General features: G+C 44.0%; 1 pseudogene; it reads right to left on the reverse strand.

The window, feature by feature from the left end:
* Positions 1 to 20,414: 20,414 nt before the first annotated feature.
* Positions 20,415 to 22,702, reverse strand: LOC139230204 (probable G-protein coupled receptor 139; annotated as a pseudogene).
* Positions 22,703 to 23,064: the final 362 nt, after the last annotated feature.

Genomic DNA, 23,064 nt, shown 5'->3' on the forward strand with positions numbered 1-23,064 from the left:
CATTCCTGAACTATACTTCCGTCTGCAGAATCAATCTCTCTCTGATTTATTGTGTCATTGACTGTTCAGTCTGGCTTTGTAGCCATTTGTTGCCAGAATTTGAGAACTAAATATTGTACCAAAAGAACCGCAGCTATCGTTAAACTGACAGTTTGTGGACTGAGCTTTTTAGAAAATGTTCCAATTTATTTTATATATGAACCCCGGGAAATAATTGACAATACCTGCTGGTTCTGTACTGTTCAGTCCAGCTTCTATACTTCTCCCGCCTGGATGGCCTATCTCTGGTTAGACAGCATTTTAACCCCATTTGCTCCATTTGTTTTGATTTTTCTCCTCAATGCTTTGACCATCAGATATATTTTAGCAGCTAATATTATCCGCAGGAGAATGCAAAGCATCAATGGTGAGAATCACAATGATCCCGAGATGAGGAATCAAAGGAAGTCGATCATCTTACTGCTTGCCACATCTGGTAATTTTGTATTGCTGTGAATGTTAACTCTTATATACAACATTTGTGTACAAATTGCAGATTCGCAGTTTTTACAGACAAATTTCACCGACCCGTTCACCATCATTGAAAAAGCAGCATATCTGCTTCAACGGCTCAGTTCCTGCACCAACACCTTTATTTATGCAGTGGTCCAGACTAAATACAGAGAGGAGTATATGAACACGGTTAAAAGTCCCTTCGCTCTAATTATTAACTTAATGAAACATTGATGTGAAGAAGTTTGTTTCATGGCTGACTAGAACACACAGTTGTTCACAAGACAGAGCACATTGCAAAATAAAGGGCAGCTTTTTAAATGACAGAAATCCCGTTCGATACTGGGCGGGTGATCAGCTCCATCACTCATCACCCACGCGTGAAAGTGTAAATCTACCCCGAGGACTCACATTGTAGACTCAGAATGTTGCTCTGCCCAGAAGGGAGGATAGATAATCTGCACCTCATTTACACCGTGCCAGATTTTCATTTCCACATAAATTTGGCGCCTGTATCACCTGCCAGTCACTATCACCTGTTTCCGTTTACTGGCAAAGTCGAATCTCTTCGCCCAAGTTTGTGTTCACAAAATATTCCTGTACACTGACTTTTATCAGCGGTGTAAATCTCTGCATAGTATCTCTTTCCTCTCATTCAAGACGTCAGTAGCTCTTGGAGAACAGGAGTGACACAGTATGGCATGCGCACTCTGTACATATCCAATGGACCTGAGTTGGGACGAAGGCTTTTGCACTCGGCTCAATGTTAACCTGCCTCGCCTGGCGGGTAGTTCGCGGAATTGGTGTATCACCGTGTTTACAACTCAATTGATAGTACTCTCTGTTGATTTTAGTGTGGCTTAAATAGCTGTGCATAAAACCAGCATTGAGCCCGATTCGATCAGTTTCATGACGGACGGTTGATATTAAAATTGCAGTTGAGCCCAGATTCGGAGGGGCAATGCCAGGTTCGCCTCAGTGATTGGCATCGACGTGAAAGTTCCAATGTAAATGTAGCTTTAGAAATTCCCTTAGCCATGGAACCTGAAAAACAAATGCATTTCACCGCATTCTTCTTTTTCTTTTCTATCAGATGAACATTTATTCAATAAATTGTTAATTATTGAACCAGCAGTGAAACTTTAATGGGCGTACTGAGAACACCTTCACTGGGATATAACCGCTTATTCCAAGATGTGTTGCTACTAAAAGCAATTTTGATTCAGGAAAAAGTAATCCTGATCTCAATGTTACATTTGCTCAAGCCTTTCGGAGCAGTATGTGTCCTGCCCTGGTTAACAACAGGATAGAAAAGCAAGGGGGATCATTTTCACTGTTGACAATAATTGAAAACTGGTGATATCAGACACCCCGTATGCACATCGCCCGAGTTTGTGGTCGATTGACTTCCGTGGAATGGAAAATCGGGAGGGTGAATGATATGCAGCCAATCCAATGGCATCTGTTTAATATTATTACCAACAGTTAAACATTTCACAAATTACGGAGAAAATAACAAGAGGTAGAAATTGGACCTCGTGCCTGTTTTACAAGCAGAAAGAGGTACATTTTCAGAGAGGCACGTCCTACTTCAAATCCGGACCAGAGGTAGAGGCACAGCGGTGTTTGCATAGTCGACTGACCAGGCGCCTGGTCCGCTAGCCTAAAACAGGCGTGCAGGCCGATACATAAATAATTGCAGGCCTAATGTCAGTTTAAGGACCCATGCACCAAATTGGACGTAATGTGTAGATCAGTCTCTGCACTTTCACTACTGGTGACTCTTCCTAGGCCACTGCGGCCTAAGCAGATACCATGAAACACAATTTGCATTGCTGTTTCACTTTAACATTGTAAAACTTCCCAAGCCGCTAAACAGGAGCAATTATCAGACAAAATTTGACGCCAAGGCATGTAACGAAATATTAAGACAGTTGAACACAAGCTTGCTGAAAGAGGTAGGTTTTAAGGAGCGTCTTAAAGGAGGAGAGATTTGGAGAGGTGGAGAGGTTAGGGAGGCATTCCAGAGCTTAGGATATCGGCCAAACCATTACAGTTGCTTTCTGACCCACTCTCCCAGGACTAACATTAGGGCAGTTGCTCGCGAGCCTCTGAACACGTGATAGGTGCCGACAGCTCGCACGTTTAAGGTCGTGCGACTCTGTGCTCTCTGCGCCCAGAAACATGTAATAACCAATTTTTAATCCAAATCCTTGCAAGTAGCTTTTAGAATATTGCACAGTAGTGAGTGTAGCCTGAATGCATAGCTGTAGTTAGGATTGTGGTTTGGTAAGTTCAAAGGATGCAAGTGATCGCTACTGGAGCTTGCAAATACCTTTTTGGTTTTACACTTGGTAGAATTTCTAACCCTATCAGGGTGGGGCAACTCCCTCGAGTAAATCTGGTTGTGTTTACCTTTAGATGAAATGACCAACATAAGTCTAGATTAACAACATCAATTTATGTCAGTGCGAGTAAGAAATGGCCTGCAACTGAAGGTGGGTTTGCATTATAAATACATTCAGCAGGTAGCATTCAGTCAGAAGAGAACAATATAATGCTTGTATGAAATCATGAATCCGGAGAAATTGCGATTTATAAAATAAATAATGATTTTATTGAAGAAGTACGTATGACAACTCAGCAGACACAGAGAGCCAAGGTCGTTATGAAGTCAGGACCCAAAGAACAGGCCTTCCAGCAGATATAAAAAACTGATAACGGAGGTAGCAGGAAGCTGTAGGATAAGCAAACTGTCTATAGAAGAACAACAAGACATGTAGAATAGATATCAGGACAAAGTTAACTTCATGAGGCTCAGAGAGGGCTGTCGGAGGTACTCACTCCCCTGTAATTGAACCAAGGAATGGGTAAAAATGACTGATGCAAGGTATCCACTGACCCACCGAAACAACGTATAAAAACAGGCAGACTGAGGAGAGAGTTGTCTTAAGGTGGACCTCTTGTTGGCTTCGGCCTAACAACTCCACCAGCTCGGGATCCGTTCCAAGACCACCGTTCTGTCTTAACTTCCGTCCAATAAATTCTGGGCAAAATAGCATTCTCATCTGTCATGGGTTGTATGTCTACTATATCGATCTTAATCGCGTATTGTATCTAATTATGCTTATAACTGCCGCTCCCTAATAAAACACCTTACAACTTCTAAGACCCTTTAGGAAATCTGTGTGTGAACTGCGATGCAAAATTTACATGCTGTAATATTGACATGTCCTCGCTGTCAGATTCGTCAATATCCCCGTCGATATATCTGATCTGACTGTAGGTGATATTCTTAATCAGAGGCTGGCTGGTATTCCCGAGCTGGACCATCATCATGCTCCACATGGCTCACACTGCAGTTTGCAGGTGCTTTCCCTGACCTTAACTGGCTGACATTCTGGACCTGATCCATGCTGCCATTCACAGCCTTGCTGTGCCGTCATACACAAACTAACCACTGTGGCCAATCCAGAAAAATTCGACCTTTTGCATTCTGTCCATCTACAAAATAAACCCAGTGCTTTGTTTATATTTTTATGGCCTTACCAACTCTTGTCACTTTTTATAATGATTTGTGTATCTGTAGCCCTAGGTACCTGTGCACGCTTACCACATTTAGACTCTTAAGTTCCAAGCAGTATGTGGCCTCCTTATCCATCTTACCAAAATGTAACACCTCACACTTACCTATATTGAATTTCTTTTTCCACTTTATGTCCATTCTGCAAGGTTATTGATGTCCTCGTGTAGTTCATCGCAGAATTACATATTATTAACGATAACCCGATTTGGTGTCGTCCGCAAATTTTTAAATTGTACTTCTGATTCCTGAGTCTGAAATAGTTTCTATAAATTGTGAGCAAATGTTGTCCCAGAACCAATCCTTATGGAACACCACATCCCGCCTTTTGCCAGTGTGAGTAGCTACTCTGAACACTTATTCTTTGTATTCTGGACAGTAGCAAGTTTGATATCCATTCTGTTCATTGTCCCTTGACTCCACATGCTCTGATCTTCATAGTGAGTCCAGTATGCAGTACCTTATTAAAGGCTTTTTTAAAATCCAAATATATTACAGCTACAACAATACCCTTGGCTAATAATACTGTAACTTCTTCAATTAATTCATATAAGGCTGTTTTCTATAACATATTTCAGCAAAAATTCGAATTATGCGCCTGATCTGGTCTGTTGATCCGTGGACATGTTCTATTTAAATATAGGTAAAATATTCGGTGTTGCATGTCCTCTGGCTTGATTTCCTTTTCTAAAGAACAGTGTGGTTTAACCTCAGATAGTTGCCAGGGAAAGGAATAGAGTCAGTGATTTGAGAACGGAGTTTGCAGCAGGGGCCGAAAACAATGGCTTTGCTCTTCCCAGTATTTAGCTGGAGGTAGTTACTGCTCAACCAGTACGGGATCTCGTACAAGCAGTCTGACAATTTAGTGAGAGTGCGGTGGTGGTGAGGTGGAGCTGGACATCGGCAGCATACATGTGAAAACTGAAGCTGTGTTTTCAGATGATGTCACTAAGGGGCAGCATGTGGATGAGAGAAATAGGAGAGGCCAAGGATAGATCCCTGGGGGGACTCCAGAGGTAACAGTGCAGGAGCAGGAAGGGAAGCCTTTGCAATAAATTTGTTGGCAATGACTAGAGAGATAAGAATGGAACCAGGCGAGTACAGTCCCAACCAGCTGCACAACAGTGCAGAGGCGTTGGAGGAGGATGGAGTGATCCACGGTGTCAAAGGCTGTAGACAAGTCCTGAAGGACGAGGAGGGATAAAGATGTCATTTGTGACTTTGATTATTGTTGATTTGGTATCGTGACGGAGGGTGAGCTGGGGAAAAAATGCTTGGAGCGATTCAAACATTGAGTTCCAGGAAAGATGGATACAGATTTTTTCGGTGACAACACCTTCAACGACTTTGGAGAGCAAAGGAATGTTGGATATGGGGCAGTAGTTTGCAAGGATGGAAGGTTTGATTTTTTGAGGAGAGGGGTGATAACGAAAGATTTGAGGGAGAGGAGGACAGTACCTGAGGAGAGAGAACTGTTAACAATGTCAGTTAACATGGGAGCCAGAAAGGGATGTTGGGTGGTCAGCAGTTTGGTGGGAATAGGATCGAGAAAGCAGGAAAAGGCTCTCATGGACAAGATAAGTCCAGAGAGGTCATGAGGGATGGTTCACAGTGGAGCATAGAAGCCGCGGGGGGTGGGGGGGTGGTTCTTAGCATTTCAGAATGATGTTGGAATAGTGAGCAGTTTTGGGAGTCGAGAGCAGGATTCGATAATACTTTATCAGCCAGATCTGGTGGTGAATGGCTAAACTACTTCTCCGCCATATCCTTTCAGACTTGCGTCCCTTGGACTTAAGTGAGTGGGGATGAGGACTGCACCAGGGGAAACAGACAGGGTGACAGAGAGAGTAACAGGGCAGGTGAAGGTTTGGCATCATCTAATTCTCTCCAGTCACACACCATCCTGACTTGGAAAAGATATCATCATTCCTTGATCGTTGCTGGCTCAAAATCCTGGAACTCCCTCCCTGACAGCACTATGGGAGTATCTTCACCACACAGACTGCAGTGATACAAGAAGGCGGCTCACCACCATCTTCTCAAGGGCAATTAGGGATGGGTAATAATTGCTGGTCTTCACAGCAATGATCAAATCCCATGAACTAATAAAAAAAACATTCTTCTGTGCAAATGCGCCATTTATTTCCAGATGGTACTTGCTTCATACGCAACAAATCACCTTTGCTCACGGATATATCAATATCTTGACACATGTGCCATCCAATACAAGCCATTCTTCGGCTTTCAGTTTATCTTATCAAAATATTGTAGTCATCTGGAGATCTTTTCTCATCTCCCACGGCATCGTCCCAATTTTTGGGGTAGTGAGCAGTTTTCTTGAAAGTTACATAGGCAAGGACACAAAAGTGAAAGCAATACATTTACTATCTGTACCTACACTTTCATGACTTTCAATTGAAAGCTAGGACAATTCAATTTGGCAATGTAATGTTCCTGTTTCTACCTGCACTGCAAGTGGGGCGTCCCATTAATTACCTTTCTATCTCAGTCATAAGCCCTGGAGGAAATTTACTGTTCAATACAATATTAAAGATAGAAAACATAGATGAAATTTTGCCATTTGGTCAAGTTATTTCAGCCAATGTCTGCAGAAAGCTTCTTAAATTCTTAAAACTGCAGAATCTCTTGCTACGCCATCATTATTAACTTGAAATAAAACATCATGGGGCAGAAATTCCTCCGAGGGTCTTCCCGCGGGCAATTGCCTCCTCATTGGAGATTTTTTACGAATTTACCTGGTGGTCTTGGAGGCGCCACGATTTTCATTGAGGAGGCCTTCTCCCGCGCTGCAGAGGGTTCCCATGCAGAAGATGCAGTCACATGTGACTGCTCAGCCAATCAGGTAAGTATTTCACAGGTTCCCATTAATAGAACTGAGACTCGCGTATCTACGAGTTCTCAGTGCTATTAATTGGAACAAAACCAATCACACAAAATAATAAAAAATAAAAAACAGATCACACATATTTAAAATTAATTGAAATTAAAATATGTTTTATTAAAAAAAAATATTTTCCGATTTTTAAAAATGTTTTTAACATTATGGTTAAAAATAAACTTACCATAGTGGGAAGTGTTTTTAACAATAAACAATGTGTTTATCATTTTATTTTACAATTGTTTCTGTGTGTTTTAAAACACTTGTGCCTGTAAAAGTAGGCTATGCGCCTGCTTTTTGAGACACAAGATTTTTGAGGACATTTGCTGGACAAGATAAGGCTAAATAGCCCAATCTTGCCCATACACATGTCCTTGCTCCCGATCTGTCATCTTCGCTCCCGATCTGGCTACGATCTGTCAAGCTACAGATCGGTAAAGCTGCTTTTCAGTGCATATGCATTGCGTGCTGAAAACGCCTTTTCTGATGCCTTCTCGGATCCGTAGAAACTTTGTACGGGCCTGGGACGTCGGAATATCCACGCCATTATTAGGGAGGACAGCATTTTTGGAAAACAAAATCCCAGTAAATTACAACATAGTTCTCTTTGTTCGTTCTTCATTAGCTTTTTCAAATGACTAAAAAAATACCGAATAAAAGTGGAGAAAAATCAGTTTTCACATTTAAACAAATCAAAGCAAACTGTTTTGGAGATTGCTTTAGAAACTGCCACTCCAAGAACATAAGATCATAAGAAATAAGAGCAGGAGTAGGCCATTTGGCCTCTCGAGCCTGCTCCACCATTTAATAAGATCATGGCTGATCTGATCATGGACACAGCTCCAGTTCCCTGCACACTCCCCATAACCCTTTATTCCCTTACCACTCAAAAATCTGTTTATCTCCGCCTGAAATATATTCAATGACCCAGCCTCGACAGCTCTCTGGAGCAGAGAATCCCACAGATGTACAACCCACTGAAAGACGTAATTCCTCTGCATCTCAGTTTTAAATGGGCGACTCCTTATTCTGAGATTATGTCCTCTAGTTTTAGTTTCTCCTATGAGAAGAAATATCCTCTCTGCATCCATCTTGTCGAGCCTGCTAATTATCTTATATATTTTGAGAAGATCACCTCTCATTCTTCTAAACTCCAATGAGTATAGGCCCAAACTACTCAAACTATCTTCATACGTCAATCCCCTCATCTCTGGAATTAACCTAGTGAACCTTCTCTGAACAACCTCCAATGCAAGTGTATCCTTCCTTAAATACGGAGATCAAAACTGCATGCAGTACTCCAGGTGTGGCCTCACCAATATGCTGTACAGTTGTAGCAAGATTTCTCTGCTTTTATACTCTATCCCCTTTGCAATAAAGGCCAGCATTCCATTTGCCTTCCTGATTACTTGCTGTACCTGCATGCTACTTTTTGGGTTTCATACACAGGACCCCAGATCTCTCTGTACTGCAGTACTTTGCAATTTTTCTCCATTTAAATTATAATTTGCTTTTCTATTTTTTCTGCCAAAGTGGATAACCACACATTTTCCCACTTTATATTCCATCGGCCAAATTTTTGCCCACTCACTTAGCCTGTCTATATCACTTTGCAGATTTTTTGTGTCCTCCTCACAATTTGCTTTCCAACCCATCTTTGTATCATCAGCAAACTTGGCTACAGTACACTCGGTCCCTTCATCCATGTCATTAATATAGATTGTAAATAGTTGAGGATCCAGCACCAATCCCTGCGGTACCCCACAAATCACTGTTTGCCAACCGGAAATTGACCCATTTATCCCGATTCTCTGTTTTCTATAGATAGCCAATCGTCTATCCATGCTAATATATTACCCCAACCTCGTGAGCTTTTATCTTGTGCAGTAAGCTCTTATGTGGAACCTTACTGAATGCCTTCTGGAAATCCAAATACACCACATCCACTGGGACCATCCACCGGTCCCCCTTAAACAACATCCTGTCCTTAACGCTGATGTCCGCAGAGTCAAAGGGACTTTCTATTACCTACCCCTTCTCCCTACCGAGGAGGACGGCCTTGAGAATGGCGTCCTGTGCCTGTTTAAGGTCTGCAGCTAGAGTGATCCCTGGTATGCCTCCCCTGTCCCTGATCACTGCTACTGGGGCCGCTTTCCCCAGATTCCATAGCAGTTCCTCTATAGCTCCAATTCGTCTGCCTTCTGCTTCCCCTCTCCACGGGGTTCTATCTTTGAATGGGCCTTTACCTTGTGGATGTAATAACCCCCTTCGTTGCCTCTAAGATTTAGTGGAGCAATCATATTGTGACCAGGGCTCTCCCGTTGGCTTATTTAAACGCTCACCTTGTCCAGATCGCCAAATATTCAGTGCAGGGTTTGCACGTAAACATTGAATCAGAGCAAATGGTATATGGAGGGGGGAACTCTTCGGAGTGAGTTAGCACATAGTCCATGGCCGCCAGTTCAGCATGCTGAATGCTCATGGTGCTGGCAAGTTTTATGACCTTCTCTACCTGAGCAGTCGGGTCATAAATCCCGCAACCTGTGAGCCGCTCCCCATTGGACAAGGTACTGAAACGACCCATGGAGATGTCCCGGCCCGTCGGCTGTATCCCAGCTCTGAATCCCTCCTCCACATCCCATACCCCTTCAACTGTGCATGTGTGCACCTTCCCAGGATACAACATGTTTCCTGGAAGTTTCGGCTCAGTCAACCCCTGCACTCTAAGATTTACCTGTGAGAGCAGTAGAGTCTGCTCACTGTCCCGTCCTTAATCCGCCCATCCAAAAACATCTGGGTTGGAGTGTGATTCGTTAGGAGCACTAGCGGGGAGGATGCCGTGAAGCGCTGTGAGCGCTTCACAGCCCAATGTGTGGCTAAAAGGTGTCTTTCACAATTGGAGTATCCTCTCTCCACATCTGTGAGCACCCTGGAGGAGTGCACCACGGGTCTCAGCTTGCCGTGTCGCTCCTGAATCAACACCGAGCTCAAGCTGTGCCCACTGGCTGCTACCTTAAGAGAGAACTCTTCCCACTGGTTAATCACACCCAACGCTGGTGCCGTTTGGAGGTCCTTTTGAGCTCAGTGAATGCGGCTTGGCAGTTCGAATCCCACTCCCACTCAACTCCCTTGCAGAGAAGCCGATGTGAAGGGGCTGTTGTGGCTGCATATCCCTCGATGAAATCCCAGCGATGCCCTGTGAGCCGCAGAAAAGACCTCACCCCTGACACCGTCTTGGGGGCTGGGAGTTCCTGTACTGCCTTTTGTCGGGCATCATCGATCGCCCTTTCACCTGGTCAGATGGTCAGCCCGAGAAATTTTACTTCCTTCTGACCGACCTGAGGATTCTTTTGGTTGAATTTGAAACATGCATCCCTGAGTAACTTCAGCAGGTCGCTCAGCAGTGGTCCGTGCTCCTCTCTATCACTAGAGAGCAAGAGAATGTCATCCACATACTGACGATCTGCTGGGGCTGAGTAACCTTCTTCAGAGCATTAGCCATGCTGTGGTGGAAGATGGCGGGGCTGTTATGAAACCCCTGGGGACGACACGTCCAAGTATATTGTTGGCCCTTAAATGTATAAGCAAAATTATACTGCTCTTCCAGTCGAAGGGTAATCAACCAGAACCCGTTTGAAATATCCAGCACTGAGAACGTGGTTTCGGTGGCTGGAATATTTCCAATTAGGCCAGGTACAGCCGCGACTGAGGGCGCAGGCTGGGATATTATTGCTGAGGACCCGATAGTCCACATGGCTCTCCATGACCCATCGGGATTCTTGACCGGCCAAAGGGGACAGTTCACATGGGTGGCAATCGGCCTCAACACATCCTACATTACCAGGAAACCCAATGCCATCTCCATATCTGCCTCCGCTTCCCTGGGAAAACGATACTGTTTTTGGGGCCGAGACTTGGGATCCCCGTCTACTCTAACCTCTACCCCAGTCACCCGTCCACAGTCATGCTTGTGGATGGCGAAAGCATCTAACATGCTCCGTATCTCTGTCTGGTACTGGAGCAGGGTGTTACTGACCAAAACCTCTAGGTCGTAACTACCCCGGGACTTCATGCTGCAGACGCTCCCACTTTCCCTCTTGTCTATGGTTTTACCACTATCTCATCCACCTTAACGGAATGCATCGCTCCCCACAAGCAGTGGTTCCTAAAATGTACAATGATCATATCGGCCAACATGAAGTCAGACCCAAGGAGTATGCACCCGGGCTGATCCCATTTCAGGAGAATGCACTCGCATTTAGTGGTCAGGGAATCTAGTTTAATGGCAAGTGGAGTAGACCTTACTCCCATCTGCTCATCCCCGGTGAACCCCATCAAATTGAAGGGGACTTTATTGGACCAAGCTGAATGGGCCGGGTCCTTGGAAAGGATCACCATGCGCGAGGCTCCGGTGTCCACTCGGTACTTCCGCGTGACCGATTCCACCCCCATCCACACACAGGGCCTGCTCCACTCATCGGAGTGCTCAGTATGACCTTGCTGTTTGCAGCATCAAGTCCACCGGTGTCCTTACCCATCACTGTATGGAGGGCAGCCACCAGGACCTCATATCCTGACTGCTGGCAGGTCTCCATCGTGTCGGTGTTTGCGAACTTCTTCCCGGGAGCACCTCCTCGGCCGGGTACCCCTTTCTGGGTTGGACACTCCCGCCTCCAATGCCCCATCTGTCCACACTGAAAACAAGCTTTTGACACACTATTGTGAGGCCCTTCCTGACGTCATTCCTTTCTTTTCCACTTACCAGCCTTCATCTCACTGACACAACACCGTCGCTTCGCCTCATCCTCACCCAGGGGCCTGAAAGCCATGGTGAGCTTTCTAAGCACTCCAGCCTCGGTGTTAGCGAGGTCCTTGGCATTGAACCAGGCATCGGCCTTGGCTCGAAAAACTGGGAGGCTTTTTGAAACAAGTATTTATATTGTGGTTAATAATTACTGGCTGCGAAAAGTAATTATTTACTTGGTCCGTAATTATGGACCTCCCCCAGCAGTCCGGACTGCCCACTATTGCCTCAGCGTAGATGGGCCAGAGCCTATCGGCAAAAGCAATCGCCACTTCTCCAGGCATCTGCAGGGTATTCTCAACTAGGGAAAATGGGCTCCCCTGTGTATGTACCATGGCTCGTAGGATTTTCTCCATGAACCGCACTATAGTGCCTCGTCCCACCTTAGAGGCAGCGGACAGGCTTTGGTATAGTGTCCCTTCTAGGAAGAATAAAATAACATGCGATTCTGCATCATTACACTCGTTTAAGCCCCCTATTTGTTCTACCTTAGTGAAATGGCTGTGGGGTCCCCTTTGATGCTAAGTTTTGCCAGTCCCTCCATCATCGTTTGGAGCTGTGGAGTCGTGAATGGGACCACGTTGTCATTTTGGAGCAGGCCCTCATCACCTTTGGGTGCCGGCAGACCATATCTCCACTGCCGCAATGGAATCATGGGTCCCGGTTACTTCCTGCCCACTGGTGGAGCTACTTCTTCTTGTACTGCTACTGGAACTTCTGCTTGGGGCCTAGCCTCTTCCCGGTCTAATTGTGATCCACCTGGTGCCATGAAGCACACCATGCATCTAGCCCCAGCCAAAGCCTTTTGTAGCTTCCTGATCTTTTCATCGCACTGATCGTGATTACAATCCTCAAAGCCCTTACTCCTAGTTACCCTGTAGGTAGTCTTCATGTCATTAAACTTGCTTTCCAGCCCTTTCGCTTTCACTGCTAGTCGGAAATTTTCTTCTCGGAGGACTTGCTCATGGAACTTAACCTCGGTAACCTGGCATGTAAATATTCCCCAGCCGTCCAGGAGGACTTTACTACAGCCCTCCTTTCCTGCTTTTCTATAGCTAATTCCTTGACCAACTGCCGACCCACTATACCCCATGTGCCTGATTCCCTTTCAAACTCCTCCAGCTGCCCCTGAAGCCTCTTTACCTGCTTCTTTAACAGCTGAATCTTTTCCTCGTACTGATCATGAATACAATCCTCAAAACCTTTACTCCTAGCAAGCATATGAGCGAAACTGCCTTTTTCTTGGACTTCTTATGCTCCTTTCCCCCTGTCCACTCAGCTTCCCTAACCTGAGGACTGTCTGAGTGTAACATGACCAGCCACACTGCTGGAACACATTAATTTTGGTGAACACGTAGGATGCGATGCTATCTTCCAAACCTGAACGAGCCACTTCAAACTTAAAGTGAATTGAACTACCCACGCCCTCACCTCCTGCTGCAGTAGTCATTTCTGTAGCGTGTTTTGTGTGCTCTGTGTCTCTATGACTCTCCCTTCAGTAGAACAATGCTTTAAAACTCCCCGGTTTGGGTTGTTTCCCCTTGGGATGGCAGGAGCTTTTGCCAATAGTTCCTGCTTAGCCCGTTGATTAGTGGGTAAACAGAGAGAGAGAGAGAGAGGCCAAGGTCAGATATGTCTTCCCCTCTGCCCGTTGTGCAGCGTCAGCAGCGCGATTACTGTGTAACCCCGGCCATGAGCGGATGCCACCTGATTGGTCTTCTGTGAACCACAAGCCCCACAACCCCCAAGTTCGGACCCAAGGAGTTGCTATGGATAGATTATAATTCACTCAGACAAAACAAAACGGTTCAGGTTGTTCAAAGATCGATTCCTTTCATTACACTCACAAAACGGCAACCCCTACTCATCTCGCTTATGGCTTAAAGACTAGGTGACTGTGAACACTAGCTTAAAATCTTAGAGTAAATACTCACCCTGTCAGTTACGCTGAAACAACCTCCTTCCCTAGAATCTAAGCCTAGATAATGGAAACCCTTCTAACTAAACCCCTCTCTCAGTTTGGCCAGAACCCACACTTGGAAGCCTCCTCACACATGCATGTGTTAGCCTGCGTCTTGGAAACCAGCAGTTCCTTAGCAGCCAAACACACTGGTGGTTTTGGGGATTTCCAGAGGTATCTGCTTTTTACCAGCCCTTATCTTTGCTTCATGTGGCCCCGTGTCCGTTCAACTCTAAAGACAAAACAATGCCTAACAGAGGCATGCGATGATGCCTAGACAGTTACGTTCAGGCAGTACAGCCAGGCTCCCACTTTGGGCATTCCTAGAGAGTTAACGAATGCGTAGCCATGCAGGAAACCCCATTCCAGATGGTAGATAAAAGTAAGCTACTGAATCCCCAAAGTTCAACATCTTTTCCCCCGTATTATACACAAAACTAGCTGGGCGATTCCTGGTTACCATGGTCACAGAGATGCTAGTTGGTTTTCTTGGTGACGTCTCTGTCCTGGATTGGTCAACTTGATGAAAACAATGGTAGGTCATTTCTGTAGATGAGCAGTTCTCGAAGTGCTAACTGTTTGTTGAGTTCCTGACTGCTCCTTCATTGAAAGAGCCGAGAGGTGTTGCATTTAGCCTGAAACCTCATTGTCTACCCAGACATGCCGGCTCCATGGACAGGAGTTTTTCCACAAATCACACAAAGTTCATGACGTCAGCTTTGAAACTGGTTCCATGGCAACCCAAAAGACAGACAGCTCCTGCTATACTTCACAGAAACCAAAAATCAGTCCTTTTAAAGTCCAAAAGTCGGAACTCCATTTTGAAATGCAGCCCGTGTGCATCTCCATTTTAAAAGGCTAAAGATCCATTTTAAAAATCAAAAAACCCTGCCGGCACGTTCACACACTGATGTTGGCACCGGCCAAATCCTACACTCCCCATTTAAATAATAATTTGCTTTTTTATTCTTCCTACCAAAGTGGATAACCTCACATTTTCCCACATCGTACGCCATCTGCCAAATTTTTGCCCACACACTTAGCCTATCTCTATCCCTTTGCAGAATATTTCCATCCTCCTCACAATTTGTTTTCCCATCTATCTTTGTATCATCAGCAAATTTGGCTACATTATACTCGTTCTCTTCATCCAAATCATTAATATTGATTGTAAATAGTTGAGACCCCAGCACTGATCCCTGTGGTTTCCCACTAGTTATAGTTTGACAACTGGAAAAGGACCACGTTATCCTGACTCTCTGTTTTCTGTCAGTAAGCCAATCCTCTATCTATGCTAATATATTACCCTCTATCCCATGAGCTCTTATCTTGAGCAGTAACCTTATAGTACTTTATTGAATGCTTTTGGAAATCCAAATATACGACATTTAGCAGTTCTCCTTCTTCCATCATGCTCTTTACATCCTCAAAGAACAACAGCAAATTTGTTAAACATGATTTCTCTTTCATAATACCATGCTGACTCTTCTTCACTGCATTATGATTTTCTAAATGTCCTGCTACTACTTCCTTAATACTGGAATCCAGCATCTTCCCAATGACAGATGTTAGACTAATTGATCTTTAGTTTCCTGCTTTCTCTCTGCTTCCTTTCTTCAATAGGGGCGTTACATTTCCTGTTTTCCAATCCGCTGAGACCTCTCCAGAACCAGGGAATTTTGGTAGATTACAACCAATGCATCCACTACCTCTGTAGCCATTTATTTTAAGACCCTACAATGCAGGCCATCAGGTCCAGGGCACTTGTCCACATTTAATCCCATTAGTTTGCCGAGTACATTTTCTCTGATGATAGTGGCTCTTTTAAGTCCCCCCCGCCAGACACAATAGCCCCTTGATTATCAATTTTTTGTATGATTTTAGTGTCTTCTACCATGAAGACCAATAGAAAATGTTTGTTCCAAGGCTCTGCCAATTCACGGTTTCCCATTATTAATTCCCCAATGTCATCCTCTAAGGGACCAACGTTTACTTTAGCTTTAGAATATAGAATGTTCAACCGTTTCCCACGTGACCTGATTTTCGTTTCCACTGACTTCATATCTCTGTGATCATTTTTATTGTTTGGATACGAATTCCTGTTCCCTGCCCTGCAGATCAGTGTTTCAGCAGGCAATTCCAAATAATCTTTGTGCTGCCCCCTGCCGGTAAGACATTGATCCATTGTTACATTACTGCTGCTGGTGGGTTGCTTTTAATAACTTGAGGTAAATGTTCCTCACAGTACACACGTTCCGGACTGTATTGTTTGGTCTATTCTCAGCCGAACTTGCTTCCAAACCCACATCTGTCGATATTTGTACCGATTGTGCTCTCGCTGACCAAAATCGCTCAATATTCCAGAATCAGTCTGGAATGTAAAGATAAATTTCAGCTTCTATTCTCCACTGCTAACCATCATTTTAAACCTCCCCAGTCTTCACCCTTATCTCTGAAAATAAGTGTGAGAAGCTCATGGACTTCTTTGTCTCTAAGATTGAGACCATTTGTCCAGCTGCCTCTGCATATTCCCTGCCTTCCCCTATCACACTGGGCCAAACTTCCTCGAAGGATCCCCCCTGCCCTAGCCGTGACCTCACATCCTTCTCCAGTTTCTCTCCAATCTCCCCTCATGACCTTTCCGAATTCATCCTGTCCATGAGACCCACTTCCTGCTGCCTTGACCTTGTTCCCACCAAACTGCTGATCACTCAGCTGACTTTTCTGGCTCCCATTTTAGCTGATATTGTTAACGGTTGTCGCTCATCAAGTAGAGTCACGCTCTCCCCCAAATCTGCCGTCATCATGCCTCTCCTCAAAAAACAGCTGTCGACCACTCCGTCATTAAAACTACTGCCTCATCTCCAACCTTCCTTTCCTTTCCAAAGTCCTTCAACGTGTTGTCAGCTCCCAAATCCGTGCCCATCTTTCCAACAATTCCATGTTTGAATCCCTCCAATCCAGTTTCTGCGCCAACCACAGTATCAAAACGGCTCTCATCAAAGACACAAATGCCATCCTTTCTGACTATGACAAAGGCAAATTATCATTCCTCGTCCTTCTTGACCTGTCTGCAGCTTTTGACATGGTTGACCACTCCATCCATCTCCAACACCTCTCCACTCTCGAGTAGGTGGATGGAACTGCACGTGCCTGGTTCCATTCTTCTCTATCTAATATTTCCCAAAGAATCACCTGCAGCAGCTCCTCTTCCCACTCCCACATGGTTACCTCTGGTATCCCCAATAATCTATCCAACGACCCCCTCCTGTTTCTCATCGGCATGTTGCACCTTGGTGACATCACCCGAAAACACAGCATAAATTTCCACATGTATGCTGATGACACCCAGCTCTATCTCACTACCACATTTCTTGAGCCCTGCACAGACTCTAAATTTTCAGACTGTTTGTCCGACATCCAATTCTGGATGAGCAGAAATTTTCTCCAATTGAATATTGGGAAGACTGAAGCCATTGTTCTCAGTTTCCGCCACAAACTCCGTTCCCGAGCCACTAACTCCATCCCTCGCCCCAACTTCTGTCTGAGGCTGAACCAGACTGTTCATATTTGACCCTGAATTGAGCTTTCAACCACGTATCCGCAGCATAACCAAGAGCACCGATTTCTACCTCCGTAACCTTGGCCGCTTCCGCCCTTGCCTCAGCTCATCCGCTGCTCTGGCTGAAACCATCATCCTGTCTTTATTACCTCTAGACTTGTCTATTCCAATGCACTCTTGGGTGGCCTCCTACATTCTACCCTACGTAAACTGACGGTGATACAAACCTCGGCTGGAAGTGTCCGAACTCGCACCAAGTCCTGTTCACCCATCAACCCTGTGTTTGCTGACCTATATTGCCTTCTGGTTGAGCAATGCCTCATTTTAAAAAAATTCTCAATCTTATTTTCAAATCCCTCCATGGTCTCGTTCCTCCCTATCTCTATAATCTCCTCCAGCCCCACAACCCACGAGATGTCTGCACCTCTCTAATTATGCTGTCATGAGCATACCTGATTATAATCGCTCAAACATTGGTGGCTCTGCCTTGAGTTGCCTAGGCCCCAAGCTCTGGAACACCCTGCCTAAAACGCTCCACCTGTCTACCTCTCTTTCCTCCTTCAAGACACTCCTGAAAAACATACGTTTTTGACCAACGCTTTGGTCACCTACACTAATTTCTACTTCTGCGGCTCGGTGTCAAATTTTCATCGCATGGTACTCCTGTGAAGCACCTTGGGATGTTTCACTACTTTAAAGGTGCTATATAAATACAAATTGTTGCAGTAGTACCTCTATATCCCTTTGATCTTCTCCCCCTTTCAGTTTATTTTTTTTAGTTTAGGGGCTGTTTATATTTTCCCTACCAAACTCCATTGCCACACAATTATTTATGTTAAAGCTAATTTTTACGAACTGCCCAGTCTGCAAATTAGTTTAATATTGGTTGAATTGTATATTTCTTTCCATATATTGAATCCAATTTTATAAATTAGGTTGAAGCAAAATCAATGTATAAACGTATTTTAAGTTAATTTTCCAGAAAGATAATTACAACTTCCTCCATTATATCTATAATTGTCTGCCCTGGAGCCGGGACGGAGGAGAGGCTGGAAGCACGTGGTCTGGACTGAGAGACAGTTGCACCGACCAATGGGCGATCAGGGCCCGGCAGGCCTCGCAGCCAATCAGGGCGGGGAGCGATGGGTCTGCTCCAATGAGGAGACGGCAGGGTCAATGGGCGCGGGCACGGGGATAGCGCCTCCCCGGGCTTTACTGCAGAACCGAGAGGAGCTTGTGGCTTGAGAGTGAGAGAAAGAGAAATGGACGGAGAGAGGCGGAAGGGAATAGAGGGAGTGAGAGGGAGGGAGTGAAAGGGAGGGGAGAGAGCGAGGGAGGGTGTTAGAGGGTGGGAGGAAGAACTGTTGGAAGGAAAGGGATAGAGAGGGTGGGGAGGGAGAGGCAGTGCAAGTGAGAGAGAGGATAGGAAGGGGAGAAAGAGGGACAGTGTTTGGGGGAGGGACAGGGAGAGTGGGAGGGGAAGGAGATATAGAATGTGGGGTGGAGGGAGAGTGAGAGAGAGAGTCAGAGGGAAAGCGAGGGATGTAGAGAGAGGGAGGGAGTGACTGGGAGGATGAGAGAGATCGAGAGGGAGAGAGGGCATGTGAGAGACAGTGGAGGGAGAGCGGGAGAGAGGTCAATGATTGTCTATTCATCTATACTTTTTAAAACAAACATTCATTCATTTCCGTTGCGGTTTAGCCCCTTCTGCATTGCAATATTCACAAGCCAGCCGCATTAAACATTTTACAGTTTTCATTGCACGTTTGAAATAAAATGATGCCATGAGCGGTTATGAATTTATTTACCATTTGTCCGTTAAAGCAGTCAGATGTTGTTAAAGTCTGTTATACTTTATTAATTTTCAAAGAACCGATGGGTAGTTGCTCAGTTCAGTATCTACAGAAAGATTTCTGACAGAGCTAATTTCACAATCATAGCCATACACCGAAATGTTGTTAAATCCTGGGATCCTTCGACTTCCACCAATAGTGTCATAGACCTCGTACTACCCCACCAGAAGACAGAATCCACTCACTACTTCTGCAAGGCTTCGGTTCTACCACTACAGTACCCAGCCAGGGACTAATTCTCCCAGTTCAGCTTAAAGCCAAGTACTCTGCCGCTGGTGTCCATTAACCTCAGACCTGTGACTGCAGCGCTGTAGAACCCGAGTCTTTCATATTGTCATGTCACACCTCACCACACTCACTCCATAACTGCTGCTACTTAATCCTGGATCCATAATCTGATTTTTCAAAATCTAAATATCGTGTCCCAGCATTACTAAATGTCTGACCTCTGCCTCCTTTGGACAAAATCAAAGCTCACCCACTTCCCTGCAGGTGAGCCACAGGACTCCCACACCAGCTCTCTGATATTCCAGAACACCACCAATGTTATCAACATCTATCCCACCCTCCGAATCCTACCGAAGTTCACAACTAACCCCCACCCCCACCATTATTGTTTAGTGATGGAGATGGTGCTTCATCGTGTTATCTCATCTCAAACACTTTATTGTGTACTAGAGTTTGCAAACAGGTAAGACATGAATTCTGATCTTAGCTCACAATTTTTTTAAATGTAGAATAAGACCACGGATTCCATGATCAACTGCCAATGGACAGAATCAGTGAATCATTTGCATGAATACAAGTAAAAAACAAGGATATAATGTAATTTAATTAGTAGCCATGAAAGTTTTATCGAGCTTATCGCCTCTGTAATTCTAAATTATCATGACCGCAGTATTCAGATTCTGTGCTTTTGAACTAGCAAGTCCTGTCCCACATTTTGTCACTTTAACTGAAAATAAACGCAGGCTGGCGAGCCCAGAAAGAGGAAGCGCGGCCCATCTGCTTTCACTGAGTGTGAGCAGTTCGACGGGAAATTACTCTGTGCGCATTTCTGTTGAACCAATTTGGGTACATTTGGAGGTAATTTTAGTTTTGGACGATAGTATCAAATGGATTGTATAACATATGCCGCCCATTATACATCATTTCCTTTCTCCTTTGCAGTTAAGACAATGCTGCCTGGCATGCGGGCAGTTCAATATCACATTATTTGCATTATTTCCCACAGTAAAAATGATTCCTGTTGTGTTCTAATTCAGTGAAGCCATTTAACTTCCTTAAATAAATATGTTATTAATCCAAGTGGACGCTTAGTGATAAGTATCAGCTCAGCTCTGAATTTACTCTGGGACACTGCATATATAAAGGTGTTTGTGCAGGAACTCAACGTGCTAAGCATATACCCGGATTGTTCCATAATAGTGAAAGGGTCATTGTAATTCGCTTGTAGAAACTGAGTATCATCAAATTGTACAAGTATATAAGATACGAATGTTACCATCCATAACAGTATAAAACTGCCAGATATAGCGAGCAATAAAAATATGGATTTCCTTCGGTTCTCGATCTCTGGATCACTGTGATTTTCAGCATTGTTGTTTGCTCGGAGTTCCCTTCTCACCCTATTGGCCAGTACAATGTGCCTGATGGTCAGAGCATTGAGCAGTAAAATTAACATAAATGGAGCAAGTGGGGTTAAAACTGTTTCCAACCACCAATATGTTACCCATATCGGTGAGGTATAAAAACGTGATATTACATAGCAGGACCATGGTACATTGTCAATTATTTGCCGAGGTTCATATATAAAATAGATTGGAACACTTTCTAAGATGCTCAGCCCACTCACTACTGCTATAACCACAGCTGCAGTTTCTTTGGTGCAATACTTTGATCAAAACCGTTGGCAACAAATGGCCACAAATCGATCAAAGGTGAAAGCAACAGTTAACCAGACAGAACAATCAATTGAAGCAAAACTCAAGGAGAGATTGAGACTGCAAATGGGAGTGTAGTTCAGAAATGAATATGGAAAATAAGCATCATTAATTTCATACAGAATTACAGTAAAGATCAGGACCAGTAGATCCGCCATTGCCATGGCAACCAGGTAACTGGTGATGCATTTGGAGAGACCACAGCTTCCACGGGAGAGAACGAGAATTGTCGCTAAATTAGCTGTAAAGAGGAGGAAGATGAAGTTACTGTCTCTCCTTATATTGAGAGGATGATCACTTACCAATTTATTGGAATGTAAATTATGAATTTCTAATCTTGGCACCCTAGTGTTACTCCAGGGTGAAAATCAATTCATTGAGTGCCATGCTCGTTTTACTCACAATATTATTTTCCATTACCTTCAGTAGAGAGTAGAATCGGCATAGTGTTAAACCAGCGTTGTACCTAATCCTCTCAGGTTACCGACAGGCAGGTTAGGTTAACATTGCCCCACAGTGGGAGATTGATTGACTGGTGCGCTGAAAGGAGATTCTGGCCAAGTATCACTTGCTAACACAACCCGCCGCATTTCCCTTTCTTTGATATTAATTGGCAGCAAAATCCATCGGATTAGGCAAAGCTGGTGGTTCCTTTCCAGCAGTTTGTTCTATCCATCCAATGCAGCCGTAAATAATAAAACCTCCCCCATAGCTACCAGTGTGATGATTACAAACTTTGCCTGACCTTGACTTTGGGAGTCAAGCAGCATTTTGACCTGTACTGTGCTGGCTCACACCATTAGCTGGCCTCAATGTAATGCAGCAACCAATACCGTTCAGTGTCATACTTGCAAGTGTTGCCCTGTGAGTGTAAACTTTCTGGGCAGTTGCCTACTTTTCGAGATCTCACCTTTGACCAAAACATAACAGTAACTACGCCCATTGTTTATGGATTTCTAGTAATAGTGATAGCAATCGTTGAAAGTTAGTGGGAAACATACCTTGATGTGTATTTCAAAATGTTCAATGATATTAACTAACCAGAACCCAGGCTCAGACTGAAAACAACATAAAATAGTGGAAAATACTGTAAATCTTCAACAGGACAGACAGCATATATAGCGAGAGAAACATTGTTAACGTTTTAGATCGATGATATTTTATCAGAACTGGTCATTGACCTTAAACTTTAATTCTGTTTCCCACTGCATATAAGCTACCTAGCCTGCTGAGGTTTCGATAATCCACAGTATTTAACTTCTGAAAATTACAAGAATCTTTACAAAGGATGCACAATCTGACCAAAATTGTTTCCATTAATATTTTAGAAGAAATTGTGCAGTCCGTCACGTTATTACATTAAGAATATGTCAGAAAGTTAGAGTATTCTAATTATTATTTGTTTGATAGTGGTAATCAGAGTCTGCACATCAATCACATCAAAACAAACAAATATTATTAATACATCAATAGCAGGAACAGTGACACAGTGAAGCACTGTTTAAGGTGAATATTAACAGATTAGAAGCAGCTTACCAGGAACACCAACTATTGCAAGGATAGGATAGTAAATGTTTTCTATCTGTATGATTACTGGCTGTCCCATATTCGTAGAGAAGTGAAGTTGCCAGGAGCTGTTATGAACAGGCTGATCTTTTGCTTTCGAAATAAGCTCTTCTTTATACCTGAGAGAAACCTCAAGTGACATATGAACATTACAAAATGATTGGCATTAGTTTCAGTCATTTGAACAAATAGGTTCAGCTGAGCCGTATTTACTGCTACTGATTAGAGAGTAAGATATTTTGCAATAACATTTCACATTGGAAATTTTTAAAAAGAAAGATTTTGAGGTCTGCACTGGTAAATTAATGGTACGTAGTCCTGAAGCTGACGGTACTCATTTATAGGTGTACATTAGTCATTTGATGAAATAAATGTACAAATTGTAGTGGATTAATGCCATGT

This window comes from Pristiophorus japonicus, chromosome 19 (genome assembly GCF_044704955.1).
Source record: "Pristiophorus japonicus isolate sPriJap1 chromosome 19, sPriJap1.hap1, whole genome shotgun sequence".
NCBI lineage: Eukaryota > Metazoa > Chordata > Chondrichthyes > Pristiophoridae > Pristiophorus > Pristiophorus japonicus.